Here is a 15,199-nt window from a genome sequence, read left to right as displayed (position 1 = left end):
TAGCACGCTTCTGTCTATTTGAGCTGGTCAGTATTTGTAGGTAATCCTGTCTAATGCAGCTTTTAAAATGTTTTATTGCATAGTTGCTCTCCACTTTCTGGAGGACCGTGTTTTGAAATCAGTTTAGAGTATGATAGCTAAGGAGATGGAGAAAACACCTGTCTCCGGATTACATCTTCAGACTAAGGGCATGCATGGCATCCGTGAGGGAGACGCGTCCATCCATGATGTATACAGGTAAGATAATCTAGCTAGCTACATTTTCAGATATTACACGTTTCTAATTTTGACAAAAAGTGGTTTCATTTCAAGTTAAAGTGTACTGTTAGCTAGCTAGCTAACGTTTTCTGGCTCGCTCGCTAGCTAACGTTACGTGTATGATCTTATTATTCGTATCTCAGAGGTATTTGCTTTGCTAGTTATAGCCTAATGTTAGCTAGCTAACATTGAACCTGGTTGGTTAGCTACCTGCAGATTCATGCATGGTAGTAATGTCATGAGTTGGGATTATGGTTCATTGTTTACATAGCTAGCTAGCTACATGTCTTAACAAAAGACTCCACTATGCAAGTAACCATTTCGGTTGCGTTCGTAAATTCAGTCTGAGTAAGAGCGCAGAATAACTGATGAACTTACGAACGCGCAACACCTGTTGAATATGGCCGGCGTCAGTATGGCCGACGTCAGCAAAAAAGCGCAATTAAATTGTTGCCAGCAGCACATTTACAGTTACCAACGCACTAGATAACATGAAAACAGCCTAACCAGCTTTGCTAGGGCGAGTAAAATGGTCAGTGGGGTGTTCTCTCATTTGTGTCTGGAAGTAGCTAGCAAGCTAGCCAATGTTAGCCAGTTAACTTGGGTGCTTGACTGCTGTTGTGAGGTCAGAACGCTTGGATCAACACTACTCATCGGCCAGAGCGTCCAGTGTGCGCTCTGAACACTGAGAGCGAAACGAGATGGGTGGGGCTAAAGCTTAAGAGGGTGTGAACGATGCTGAATGGGTGTAGACAAAGAAGAGCACTCCAGTAGGTACCAAAACATTCAAAGGCCATTTTCTAAAAAGTGACATTACAAGTTTATCAACTTTCAAAGCGGAATTACTTTCCCATTGTTCCTCAAATGCAGTGTTTGATATACCATTTGTAGCTCTGCGTCTCTGCTTTTATCCAATCTAAAAAACACAATAATGGCGGTCGGTCACAATTATTTAACACTTGATAAAATGGGCAAAAAACAAATGTAGCATCCCAAGTGTAATTTTTGTTTACATTTTAGTCAGTTAGCATAAGCTCTTATCCAAGGGGATATTTGAACAGGGAACAGTTCAAATATGATTTCCTATAGCTATTGATATGTATGCCTTAAATAGAAGCACACCGCTAAGCAATTTATGATATTATGAAAATAATGTTCCCCCAGTGACAAAGAGATTCGTATTTACGCGGACCGACTGTACTTATGTCAAGCATTCTCCGAGCTTGTGGGAGGGAATATGGGGCAGTGGCACCAGCTCGGTTTCGATAAGCACTTACCGTGAACAAAAGACAAGCATAAAAGTGAGGTTTAACCCTTAAAAGATGTAGAGGCAGATAGGGCAGGTGCCTTTGGTTGCGGACATAATTAACCGTCTGTGCTGCACTGTTCTCGCAGAAACAGTCCAAGCTTGTCCAGGTGGGGGACCTGTCATCCTAAACCAGAGCTTAGCAGTGCGCCACTTGGAGCAAAACATTAGTTTATCCATCTTTATCTTCATATTCTATTAATAATTTCCTCTTTTTCACAAGCAGACTTGGTTTTGATTTGCTACTCAGTTATGCAGACAGTTTTTCAGGGATAAAATAGAGGCTTCTCCACCCTGGTTTCCTGGGATAGGCTGGTACACTCTTAAAAATAAAGGTGCAAGTTGGAACCAAATAAGGTTCTTGAAAGCCATGCCATCTCTGAAGAACCATAAATGGGATGGTTCTTTGAAGAACCATACAAAAATCCAAAACCAGAAATGTTTCGGCCCTCCAAGACCGGAATTTAATAGCCGTGCTGTAGCGTTTTAAGCCTTATTTGCATATTTCCAAGAGTGCCTTTCGAGTGAATCTTAGAGTTACCAGTATCACCCAAGACTGTGTTTGCTAGTGACAGAGACATGGTTGTTGCATTCATTAATTTTCAGTCCTTTGGCTTTCACCAAGTGAGATCCTAAGTGAATATGTTGTCATTTAAATGTAATTATTTAAGACAAAACAATACATATTTCATAAGGCCTTCTTTTGAGGGACTAGTTTTACCCTAATACAGTGGCCTGAAACTCATAGTTTACAGGCCATATCAGGCCTGCAAGTCAAATTATGCTGGCTTGAAAAGTGATTTCTATTGGAATACAGCCAGAGTGGGGATATCCAACATTTGACATTTTCATTCACCTGCATACTTACCTTCAGAAAGACTACCAGGGTTGGGTAGATTAAGATACGAGACTACATTAACATCTAAACTGGAACAACCATTTCAGTAACGGATGCAATAAATTCAGGTAACAGATTTTTTTAGGGGGTATATCAGTGTCACGACTTCCTCCGAAGCTGCCTCCTCTCCTTGTTCGGGCAGGCTTTGGCGGTCATCGTCACCTCATCTCATCTCATCATTCCATTTGTTTTGTCTTGTTTATTACGCAAACCTGGTTCATATCCCCTCTTCAGTACCTCTATAAGTGTTCCCTCTGTCCCCTTGGCTTTGTATGTGATCGTTATTTGTGGAGGATAGTAAAGCTCGGTGGAGCTCCGTGTATTTTGTATCGCCTGGATATTTCCCTGTGTGCCTTGTATTTTCCAGTGCGCCTGTATTGTGCACTGGAGTGGTTTTTGACCCATTACTGCGTAACTCTGTATTTGCGGAATAAAGCCTGTTATTCTGTGATTTACCCTCCTGCACCTGACCCCTTCAACATCACCTCATCACAATCAGCTTTAAAAATCCAGATAGATTATGGCTTCTATCAAAAGTATTCAGACCCCTTGACTTTTTACACATTTTGTTACATTACAGCCTTATTCTAAAATTGATTAAAAGTTTTTTTCCCCTCATCAATCTACACACAATACTCCATAATGACAAAGCAAAAACAGGTTTTTAGAAATTTATAAAAAAAATTACAACGTAAATATCATATTTACATAAGTATTCAGACCCTTTACTCAGTACATTGTTGAAACACCTTTGGCAGCGATTACAGCCTCGAGTCATCTTGGGTATGACACTACAAGCATGGCACACCTGTATCATCTTACCCTCAATCCTGACCAGTCTCCCAGTCCCTGCCACTGAAAAACATCACCACAGCATGATGCTGCCACCACTCTGCTTCACCGTAGGGATGGTGCCAAGTTTCCTCCAGACGTGACGCTTGGCATTCAGGCCAGAGAGTTTAATCTTGGTTTTATCAGACCAGAGAATTTTGTTTATCATGGTCTGAGAGTCCTTTAGGTGCCTTTTGGCAACCTCCAAGCGGGCTGTTATGTGCCTTTTACTGAGGAGTGGCTTCCGTCTGGCCACTCTACCATAATGGCCTGATTGGTGGATTGCTGAGGAGATGGTTGTCCTTCTGGAAGGTTCTCCCATCTCCACAGATCAACTCTTGAGCTCTGTCAGAGTGACCATCGGGTTCTTGGTCACCTCCCTGTCCAAGGCCCTTCTCCCCCGATTGCTCAGTTTGGCCAGGCGGCCAGCTCTAGGAAGATACTTGGTTGTTCATAACTTCTTCCATTTAGGAATAACCGAGGCCACTGTGTTCTGCAGAATTTTTTTGGTACCCTTCCTCAGATCTGTACCTTGACACAATCCTGTCTCGGAACTCTACGGACAATTCCTTCAACCTCATGTCTTGGTTTTTGCTCTTACATGCGCTGTCAACTGTGGGACCTTATATAGACAGGTGTGCCTTTCCAAATCATGTCCAATCAATTGAATTTACCACAGGTGGACTCCAATCAAGTTGTAGAAACATCTCAAGGATGATCAATGGAAACAGGATGCACCTGAGCTCAATTTCGAGTCTCATAGCAAAGGGTCTGAATACTTATGTAAATAATGGATTTCTGTTTTGTCTAAAAACCTGTTTCACTTTGTTGTTATGGGTATTGTGCGTAGATTGATGAGGATTTTTATTTATTGAATACATTTTAGAATAAGGCTGTAACGTAACAAAATGTGGAAAACGTCAAGGGGTCTGAATACTTTCCGAGTGCATTGTAATTGTCTGCTTCATTTCCAATCCCCCGTATATATATTTTAGGTTAATATATTTTCCTTCTTTATTATTTTCCCCTAACCCTACCATCCCTCCCCTAATTGGAGTAAACTAATGGACAACAATACTTAAGCTTCTACTTCCAATTCATACATACTATATACATTTCACGGACACAGTATATTTTACATTAGTTATATTATTTGTATTTATAATTTGTTTAGTCCTATCCTTCAGCTACCCTCACTCCTCCCATCTATCTCTGAAAACTATCCAGTTTTTCTAATTGCCATATTTTTCAACTGTGCTGTGATGTTTCACAAAAGTTCTGAACCTTTCTATTCTCACATTTTCTACAGATATTAAATTAAAGATAAATATCTTTGCTAAGAGTATTATTATATTATTGATCGATTAACTAATCACCCAGCAGTGCTATTTGCAGTTAGCTCCAAGTAAATGTTGGATTTATTCAGCCATTGCTGAACCTGCGACCAAAAACAATCTACATATGGGCAGTACCAAAACAAATGATCTAATGATTCTGTCTCTTCGCAACAAAATCTGCAGAGCTGGGATGGTTGTATCCCCCATACAGTTAAGGTCGGAAGTTTATGTACACTTAGTCTGGAGTCATTAAAACTTGTTTTTCAACCACTCCACAAATTTCTTGTTAGCTATTTTGTTAACATGAAACGACTACTATAGTTTTGGCAAGTCGGTTAGGACATCTACTTTGTGCATGACACAAGTCATTTTTTCTTATAATTCACTGTATCACAAGTCCAGTGGGTCAGAAGTTTACATACACTAAGTTGACTGTGCCTTTAAACAGCTTGGGAAATTCCAGAAAATTATGTCATGGCTTTAGAAGCTTCTGATAGGCTAATTGACATCTTTGAGTCAATCAGATGTGTACCTGTGGATGGATTTCAAGGCCTACCTTCAAACTCAGTGCCTCTTTGTCACGCCCTGGCTCTGGGGACACTGTTATGTTGAGCCAGGGTGTGTAATTCTATGTTTGTATTTCTATGTTGGCCTGAGTGACTCCCAATCAGAGGCAACGAGTGTCAGCTGGTTGTCTCTGATTGGGAGCCATATTTAACTGTCTGTCTTTCACTTTGTGTTTGTGGTTTCTTGTTCCGTGTTGGTTCGTGTTTGTAACCAGGGACGTCACGTTTTCGTTTTGATGTTTTGTTCGTGTGTTCATTCTATTTAATAAAATGTTCGCATTCAACGCTGCGCCTTGGTCCTCCTCTATGAATGACGTTCGTGACAGAAGAACCCACCAAGATGTGACCAAGCAGCGTGTCCAGGAGCCATCACCAGGGAGATCTCTAACAGATCTCCTTCGCCTCCTCGACTGGGTCAAGCCGGATGAGGAGGAGAGGGGCTTGACATTGTGGCAGAAGGGCGAACGGCTGGCGAGGGACATGGAGACCTTGGCCACGGGTAGGAGTGAAGCCCAGAATTTTTTTTTGGGGGTGCTAACGCCGTGGAAGACGGGCCAGCAGGAGACCGCGGCAGAGCGGCCCAGCGGATTGGCAGAGGAGGCCGCCAGGTTACGGTGGCCACTGGTCGAAGAGGGGGTGGAAGATGTAGAGGCAAGGCGAGAGGTACTGGCGTGTGTTGCCAGTCCGGTCCGGCCTGTTCCTGATCCCCACGTAGGGCCAGTGGTGTGTGTTCCCAGTACGGTCCGGCCTGTTCCTGCCACTCGCACCAAGTCTACGGTGCGCATCGCCAGCTCGGCCCGGCCCATTCCTGCTCCCCGCACCAAGTCTGTGGTGCGCGTCGCCAGCCCAGTCCGGCCTGTTCCTGCTCTCCGCACCAAGTCTGTGGTGCGCGTCGCCAGCCCAGTCCGGCCCGTTCCTGCTCTCCGCACCAAGTCTGTGGTGCGTATCGTCAGCCCTGTCCGGCCCGCTCCTGCTCCCCACACCAAGCCAGTGGTGTGCGTCGTCAGTCCAGCACGGCCCGTGCCTGTTCCCCACACCAAGCCAGTGGTGTGCGTCGTCGGTCCGGCACGGCCCGTGCCTGTTCCACTGGTGCCTGGTCCGGCACCGGTCAGAGGCGTTACGCCGGAGCTAGAGCAATCCGCTCCATCAGTGTGCAGTCCAGCTCCGGCCAGCGGGGCCAGACCGGACCAGGGGTACTTTGGGGGGTTGGAGAGGGAGTGGGGATCAGGCCCGGAGCCGGATCCGCCGCCAAGGCGGAGTGCCCACCCGGTCCCTCCCCTGTGGTATTTAGTTGGCGCGGTCGGAGTCCTTGCCTTTAGGGGGGGGTACTGTCACGCCCTGGCTCTGGGGACACTGTTATGTTGAGCCAGGGTGTGTAATTCTATGTTTGTATTTCTATGTTGGCCTGAGTGACTCCCAATCAGAGGCAACGAGTGTCAGCTGGTTGTCTCTGATTGGGAGCCATATTTAACTGTCTGTCTTTCACTTTGTGTTTGTGATTTCTTGTTCTGTGTTGGTTCGTGTTTGTAACCAGGGACGTCACGTTTTCGTTTTGATGTTTTGTTCGTGTGTTCATTCTATTTAATAAAATGTTCGCATTCAACGCTGCGCCTTGGTCCTCCTCTATGAATGACGTTCGTGACACTCTTTGCTTGACATCATGGGAAAATCTAAAGAAATTAGCCAAGACCTCAGAAAATAAATTATAGACATCCACAAGTCTGGTTCATCCTTGGGAGCAATTTCAAAACAGCTGAAGGTACCACGTTCATCTGTTCAAACAATAGTAAGCAAGTATAAACAGCATGGGACCACGCAGCCATCATACCGATAAGGAAGGAGATGCGTTCTGTCTCCTAGAGATGAACGTACTTTGGTACGAGAAGTGCCAATCAATCCCAGAACAACAGCAAAGGACCTTGTGAAGATGCTGGAAGAAACAGTTACAAAAGTATCTATATCCACAGTAAAACGAGTCCTATATCGACATAACCTGAAAGGCCGCTCAGCAAGGAAGAAGCCACTGCTCCAAAACCACCATAAAAAAAGCCAGATTACGGTTTGCAACTGCACATGGGGACAAAGATCGTGCTTTTTGGAGAAATGTCCTCTGGTCTGATGAAACAAAAATAGAACTGTTTGGCCATAATGACCATCATTATGTTTGGAGGGAAAAGGGGAGACTTGCAAGCCGAAGAACACCATCCCAACCGTGAAGCACCGTGGTGGCACCATCATGCTGTTGGGGTGCTTTGCTGCAGGAGGGACTGGTGCAATTCAAAAAATAGATGGCATCATGAGGAAGGAAAATTATGTGGATATATTGAAGCAACATCTCAAGACATCAGTCAGGAAGTTAAAGCTTGGTCGCAAATGGGTCTTCCAAATGGACAATGACCCCAAGCATACTTCCAAAGTTGTGGCAAACTGGCTTAAGGACAACAAAGTCAATGTATTGGAGTGGCCATCACAAAGCCCTGACCTCAATCTTATAGAACATTTGTGGGCAGAACTGAAAAAAACTTGTGTGAACAAGGAGGCCTAGAAACCTGACCCAGTTACACTAGCTATGTTAGGAGGAATGGGCCAAAATTCACCCAACTTATTGTGGGATGCTTGTGGAAGGCTACCTGAAACGTTTGACCCAAGTTAAACAATTTAAAGGCAATGCTACCAAATACTAATTGTGTGTATGTAAACTGACCCACTAGGAATGTGATGAAATAAATAAAAGCTGAAATAAATCATTCTCTCTACTATTATTCTGAAATTTAACATTCTTAAAATAAAGTGGTTATCCTAAGTGACCTAACACAGGGCATTTTTACTAGGATTAAATGTCAGGAATTGTGAAAAACTGAGTTTAAATGTATTTGGCTAAGGTGTATATAAACTTCCGACTTCAACTGTAGCCTCCCTACTGTTATTTTATTTTACTGCTGCTCTTTATTATTATTATTTTTTTTTTACTTCTGTATTTTTGTATTTAACACTTTTAAAAATATATTTTTCTTTAAAAAACTGCATTGTTGGTTAAGGGCTTGTAATTAAGCATTTCACTGTAATGTCTACACCTGTTGTATTCGGCACATGTGGCAAATACAATTTGATTTGATTTGATGTGATCCTGCAATTGTCACATGCTACACATGCACGTGTGTGAACATGCATCTGTCTATCCAATGTTATCATGATTTGTTTTAAGAGTTACTATACTTTAGTAATCCACAATGACCTGGTGATGTAAAAGTCTAATAATGACATTTTCTTCCATTATCTTCCATATAGATATGCCTTGCAAATGGAGATTCATTAAAAATGATTGCCTAAAGTTACCGTGTAGGGGACTGCACGGTTGGGTGCATTGTGGCGAGTGTGACCAGGGCTCTCCCTCGCCCTCCATTTGGCAAATCTGACCATAATTCTATCCTCCTGATTCCTGCTTACAAGCACAAACTAAAGCAGGAAGTACCAGTGACTCATTCAATACAGAAGTGGTCAGATGATGAGGATGCTACGCTACAGGACAGTTTTGCTAGCACACTCTGGAATATGTTCCGTGATTCATCCAATGGCATTGATGAGTATACCGCCTCAGTCATCGGCTTCATCAATAAGTGCATTGACGACGTCATCCCCACAGTGACCGTACGTACATATCCCATATTTGGCATGGGTCCCCAGATCCTCAAAACGTTCTACAGCTGAACTATCGAGAGCATCCTGATCGGTTGCATCAATGCCTGGTATGGCAACTGCTCGGCATCCGACCGTAAGGCACTACAGAGGGTAGTGCGTACGGCCCAATACATCACTGGGGCCAAGCTTCCTGCCATACAGGACCTATATACTAGGCGGTGTCAGAGGAAGGCCCAAAAAATTGTCAAAGACTCCAGTCACCCAAGTCATAGGCTGTTCTCTCTGCTACCGCACAAGAAGCGGTTCCGGAGCACCAAGTCTAGGTCCAAAAAGCTCCTTAACAGCTTCTACCCCCAAGCTATAAGACCACTGAACAATTAATCAAATGGCCACCCGGACTATTTACATTTAACCCCCAGCTACTCATTGTTTATTATCTATGCATAGTCACTTTACCCCTACCTACATGTACAAATGACCTCAACTAAACTGTACACCCACACATTGACTCAGTACCGGTACCTCCTGTATATAGCCTGGATATTGTTATGCAATTTTTAGTGTTACTTTTTTTTTTTTTTGTTTATTTAGTAAATATTTTCATAACTCTATTTCTTGAACTGGATTGTTGGTTAAGGGCTTGTAAGTAAGCATTTCACAGTAAGGTCTACACCTGTTGTATTCGGTGCATCTGACAAATAGAAATTGATTTGATTTGAATACTTATGTAAATGTGAGATTTCTGTTTTTGTTTTTTTATATATAAATTAGCTAACATTTCTAAAAACAGTTTTTGCTTTGGCATTATGGGGTATTGTGTGTAGATTGATGAGGGGAAAAAAACAATTTCATAAATTTTAGAATATGGCTGAAGGTAACAAAATGTGGAAAAAGTCAATTTATTTATTTATTTTTATTTCACCTTTATTTAACCAGGTAAACCAGTTGAGAACAAGTTCTCATTTACAACTGCGAACTGGCCAAGATAAAGCAAAGCAGTGCGATAAAAACAACAACACAGAGTTACATATGGGGTAAAACAAAACAAAGTCAAAAATACAACAGAAAATATATAGATACAGTGTGTGCAAATGTAGCAAGTTATGGAGGTAAGGCAATAAATAGGCTATAGTGCAAAATAATTACAATTAGTATTAACACTGGAATGATAGATGTGCAAGAGATGATGTGCAAATAGAGATACTGGGGTACAAATAAGCAAAATAAATAACAATATAGGGATGAGGTAGTTGGGAGGGGCTAATTTCAGATGGGCTGTGTACAGGTGCAGTGATCGGTAAGGTGCTCTGACAACTGATGCTTAAAGTTAGTGGGGGAGATAAGTGTCTCCAGCTTCAGAGATTTTTGCAATTTGTTCCAGTCATTGGCAGCAGAGAACTGGAAGGAATGGCGGCCAAAGGAGGTGTTGGCTTTGGGGATGACCAGTGAGATATACCTGCTGGAGCGCAGACTACGGGTGGGTGTTGCTATGGTGACCAATGAGCTAAGATAAGGCGGTGATTTGCCTAGCAGTGATTTATAGATGGCCTGGAGCCAGTGGGTTTGGCGACGAATATGTAGTGAGGACCAGCCAACAAGAGCGTACAGGTCACAGTGCTGGGTATTATATGGGGCTTTGGAGACAAAACGGATGGCACTGTGATAGACTACATCCAATTTGCTGAGTAGAGTGTTGGAGGCTATTTTGTAAATGACATCGCCGAAGTCAAGGATCGGTAGGATAGTCAGTTTTACGAGGGCATGTTTGGCAGCATGAGTGAAGGAGGCTTTGTTGCGAAATAGGAAACCGATTCTAGATTTAACTTTGGATTGGAGATTCTTAATGTGAGTCTGGAAGGAGAGTTTACAGTCTAACCAGACACCTAGATATTTGTAGTTGTCCACATACTCTAGGTCAGACCCGTCGAGAGTAGTGATTCTAGTCGGGTGGGCGGGTGCAAGCAGCGTTCGGTTGAAGAGCATGCATTTAGTTTTACTAGTGTTTAAGAGCAGTTGGAGGCTACTGAAGGAGTGTTGTATGGCATTGAAGCTCGTTTGGAGGTTTGTTAACACAGTGTCCAATGAAGGGCCAGATGTATACAAAATGGTGTCGTCTGCGTAGAGGTGGATCTGAGAGTCACCAGCAGCAAGAGCGACATCATTGATATACACAGAGAAAAGAGTCGGCCCAAGAATTGAACCCTGTGGCACCCCCATAGAGACTGCCATAGGTCCAGACAACAGGCCCTCCGATTTGACACATTGAACTCTATCTGAGAAGTAGTTGGTGAACCAGGCGAGGCAGGCCTTTGAGAAACCAAGGCTATTTAGTCTGCCAATAAGAATGCGGTGGTTGACAGAGTCGAAAGCCTTGGCCAGGTCAATGAAAACGGCTGCACAGTACTGTCTATTATCAATCGCGGTTATAATATCGTTTTGGACCTTGAGCGTGGCTGAAGTGCACCCATGCCCAGCTCGGAAACCGGATTGCATAGCGGAGAAGGTACGGTGGGATTCGAAATGGTCGGTGATCTGTTTGTTGACTTGGCTTTCAAAAACTTTTGAAAGGCAGGGCAGGATGGATATGGGTCTGTAACAGTTTGGATCTAGAGTGTCACCTCCTTTGAAGAGGGGGATGACCGCGGCAGCTTTCCAATCTCTGGGGATCTCAGACGTTACGAAAGAGAGGTTGAACAGGCTAGTAATAGGGGTTGCGACAATTTCGGCGGCTAATTTTAGAAAGAAAGGGTCCAGATTGTCTAGCCCAGATAATTTGTAGGGGTCCAGATTTTGCAGCTCTTTCAGAACATCAGCTGTCTGGATTTGTGTGAAGGAGAAGCGGGGGGTATGGGCAAGTTGCAGTGGAGGGTGCAGAGCTGGTGGCCGGGGTAGTGGTAGCCAGGTGGAAAGCATGGCCAGCCGAGCTGCTTGTTGAAATTGTCGATTATTGTAGATTTATCGGTGGTGATAGTGTTTCCTAGCCTCAGTGCAGTGGGCAGCTGGGAGGAAGTGCTCTTATTTTCCATGGACTTTACAGTGTCCCAAAACTTTTTGGTGTTAGTGCTACAGGATGCAAATTTCTGTTTGAAAAAGTTAGCCTTTGCTTTCCTAACTGCTTGTGTATATTGGTCCCTAACTTCCCTGAAAAGTTGCATATCGCGGGGGCTATTTGATGCTAATGCAGTACGCCACAGGATGTTTTTTGTGCTGGTCAAGGGCAGTCAAGTCTGAGGAGAACCAGGGGCTATATCTGTTCTTAGTTCTGTATTTTTGAAAGGGCATGTTTATTTAAGATTGAGAGGAAATTACTTTTAAAGAACAACCAGGCATCCTCTACTGATGGAATGAGATCTATATCCATCCAGGATACATGGGCCAGGTCAATTAGGATGGCCTGCTCGCTGAAGTGTTTTTGGGAGCGTTTTAAAGTGATGAGGGGTGGTCGTTTGACCGCGGACGCAGGCAATAAGGCAGTGATCGCTGAGATCCTGGTTGAAGACAGCGGAGGTGTATTTAGAGGGTAAGTTAGTCAGGATGATATCTATGAGGGTACCCATGTTTACGGATTTAGGGTTGTACCTGGTAGGTTCGTTGATAATTTGTGTGAGCTTGAGGGCATCTAGTTTAGATTGTAGGATGGCCGTGGTGTTAAGCATATCCCCAATTCAGGTCACCAAGCAGTACGAACTCTGAGGATAGATGGGGGGCAATCAATTCAATGGGTCTGAATACTTTCCGAATGCACTGTATATGTTTGTCTGACTGATGGATAATCAGACAGGATAGAGCACACAAAAAGACGTTCATAAATATGTTCATAGATGACCAGCAGGGTTAGATTATAACCGTAAAGGCTATATGTGGTATACACACTTCAAGACCCATGGTCAGATGACTTAGTTGACACGTTGTCTTTGTAGGGTGGAGTGAGACGATCAAGTGATAGCGTCGCGAGCAAAGCACAATGTTGCCGCCTCCACTGAACTCTCGTTTTCTTGCTTGACAGACAACTACAGAATTAGATAATGATAGCTGATTAGTTACGAAGCTGGGACAGTTTCCAAATGAATAGCACCGGCAGAAAGAGGACAAAACAAGCAACTTGTTAGCTGGCTATGTAAACAAATATCACTGCAACTCAATATAATTGGGCTCCACTGCGCGGGCTTCTACCATAACATGACAGCTAATCAAGCTGTCAAATTATAGGAAAACAAGGCAATGTATAGCCTATGAATATGTGTAACTACCAAACGTGACAAACCGTAACCTAAGTACAACAGATAAACACAAATTACTCTAATCTTTATTTTGTGGCTAGTTAGCTGGATGTCTATATGGATAACTTTAGGTTGTAAAAATGACAGCCACACAACATTTCAAACTAGCCTGACAGTTATCTATCTAGCTAGCTAGCTAGCTATAGCAAGCAGCTTGGGTCATTTCCATATGAATTACCTCAGTAGAAGCAAGACAAAACAAACAACATTTAGCAGACACTCTTATCCAGAATGCATTATTTTTTCATACTGGCCCCCCGTGGGAATTGAACCCACAACCCTGGCGTTGCAAACGCCATGCTCTACCAACTGAGCTATATCCCTGCCGGCCATTCCCTCCCCTACCCTGGACGAATTTTGCGCCGCCCCATGGGTCTCCCGGTCGCAGCCAGCTACAACAGAGCATGGATTCAAACCAGGATCTCTAGTGGCACAGCTAGCACTGCGATGCAGTGCCTTAGACCACTGCGCCACTCGAAAGGCGAGTAGTTAGCTGACTATACAGGGCCTAAACCTAAACACTGCTGATGTGCATGACAGGACTGGCTAATCTGAAAACTATTCCCCAAGTTTCACACCATCAAACATCAACAACATCAAACATAAGGCAACACGCAAATGAAAATAAGACAACAGGTTAGCAAGCTAATTTTGCAATATTGACAAATATGTTATTGTTGGTGGGGGTTCTACTAAGCTAACATATGGAATTGTTTTAAGATGGTCATACCATGGATCATTACGCTATTTGATTTAGAATTTTAGAACCCCTTTAGGTATCAAATAAATATATAAAAAAATGATTTGATAACATTTTGAATTTGGCCTTTATTACTATAGCCCATAGAAACACATTGAATAACACATTCAAAAAATAAATGATGAGGAATAAGGTCTAGAAGAATATCTAGAAGATGTAAGAAAGCTCAGTAAATATTTAACCCCTTATTTTTGCTGGCACATAACTACCTCCATTCTTCCATTCATTTGTGTGGGTTACCTTCAGACAAGTCCTGTGACACTTGTGGGGGTCGTAGCGCAAAAAGGAGAACACCATCATGTTCGTGAGAGTCTCATCTTTCCATAGGTTGTAGGCCAAACCATTCGGACGCTACAGATGGTTTCGTGAGAAGATCGATTTTCAGGATGACTCATGGTCTGACAAACACCGATGTAGCTCGGCCACCTTCCACCGCAGATGTGGAAGTCCAGCTTAGGCAGATGCGGTGGATTGAGATGCAGCCCATGCAAAAAACTGATATCTCTAGCTTAAACTGACAGATTTTGATGGAGATTTTTTTATTCTCTTACTTAGATTGACTCACGGGTGCGTCAATAGACTTAAAGATTTTACCTACCTTATTTCCTCAATAACAGTCTCCCTCCCTCACTTCATCCCTCTCCCCCATTCTCCCGAAATCCTCTAGGTTATATCAGCTGTGTTGGTGAACCCCTCTTGCTTCTGAACTGCCTGACACATAGAGGGCACAGCATGATCACAGAGGTGAGAGGTCACTTGGTTTTATTAAAGAGATTCTTTACATTGAAAAACCTGATTGAAATGTAGTAGTCCCAGAGTTAATGATCCAAAGTCAGTTTTATATCTCTCCTAATGATTATGATGACTGACATAGTGTTAGAATTAAAAAGACACAAGGCTTAATCATGCCGTCTCTCTCTCCACCTGTCTCTTGTCTGCATATATGTTTTGATGTGATGCCAACCCCCAGTCCCGTCATCGCCACCTCACCCGCTCTAAGATAACCCTCAGGCCAACTGGGGGACCAAGGCTGGTTGGGAGACACCACTAGAGACACTTATGTAATTGTGATGACCGGAGAGAATATGAAGTTTAGATGCACTGTAATTCATTAATCATATGCTGTCTTCCATGCTCCTGTGTTCTTATCTCTTTCCCTTTGTCTGTCTTTGATACTCTTTCTCACACCTCTCTCCCCATCCCCTCTTTCTTCCTGTCTCTGTTTTTATAATGCACACCTGATGTGCATTGAAGTACATATTGAACCTTTATTTATAATATAATAAATACTACAATTATACAATTTATAATACATGTATTACTT

This window comes from Coregonus clupeaformis, chromosome 26 (assembly GCF_020615455.1).
Source record: "Coregonus clupeaformis isolate EN_2021a chromosome 26, ASM2061545v1, whole genome shotgun sequence".
Lineage (NCBI taxonomy): Eukaryota > Metazoa > Chordata > Actinopteri > Salmoniformes > Salmonidae > Coregonus > Coregonus clupeaformis.
This window is presented reverse-complemented; position numbering follows the sequence as displayed.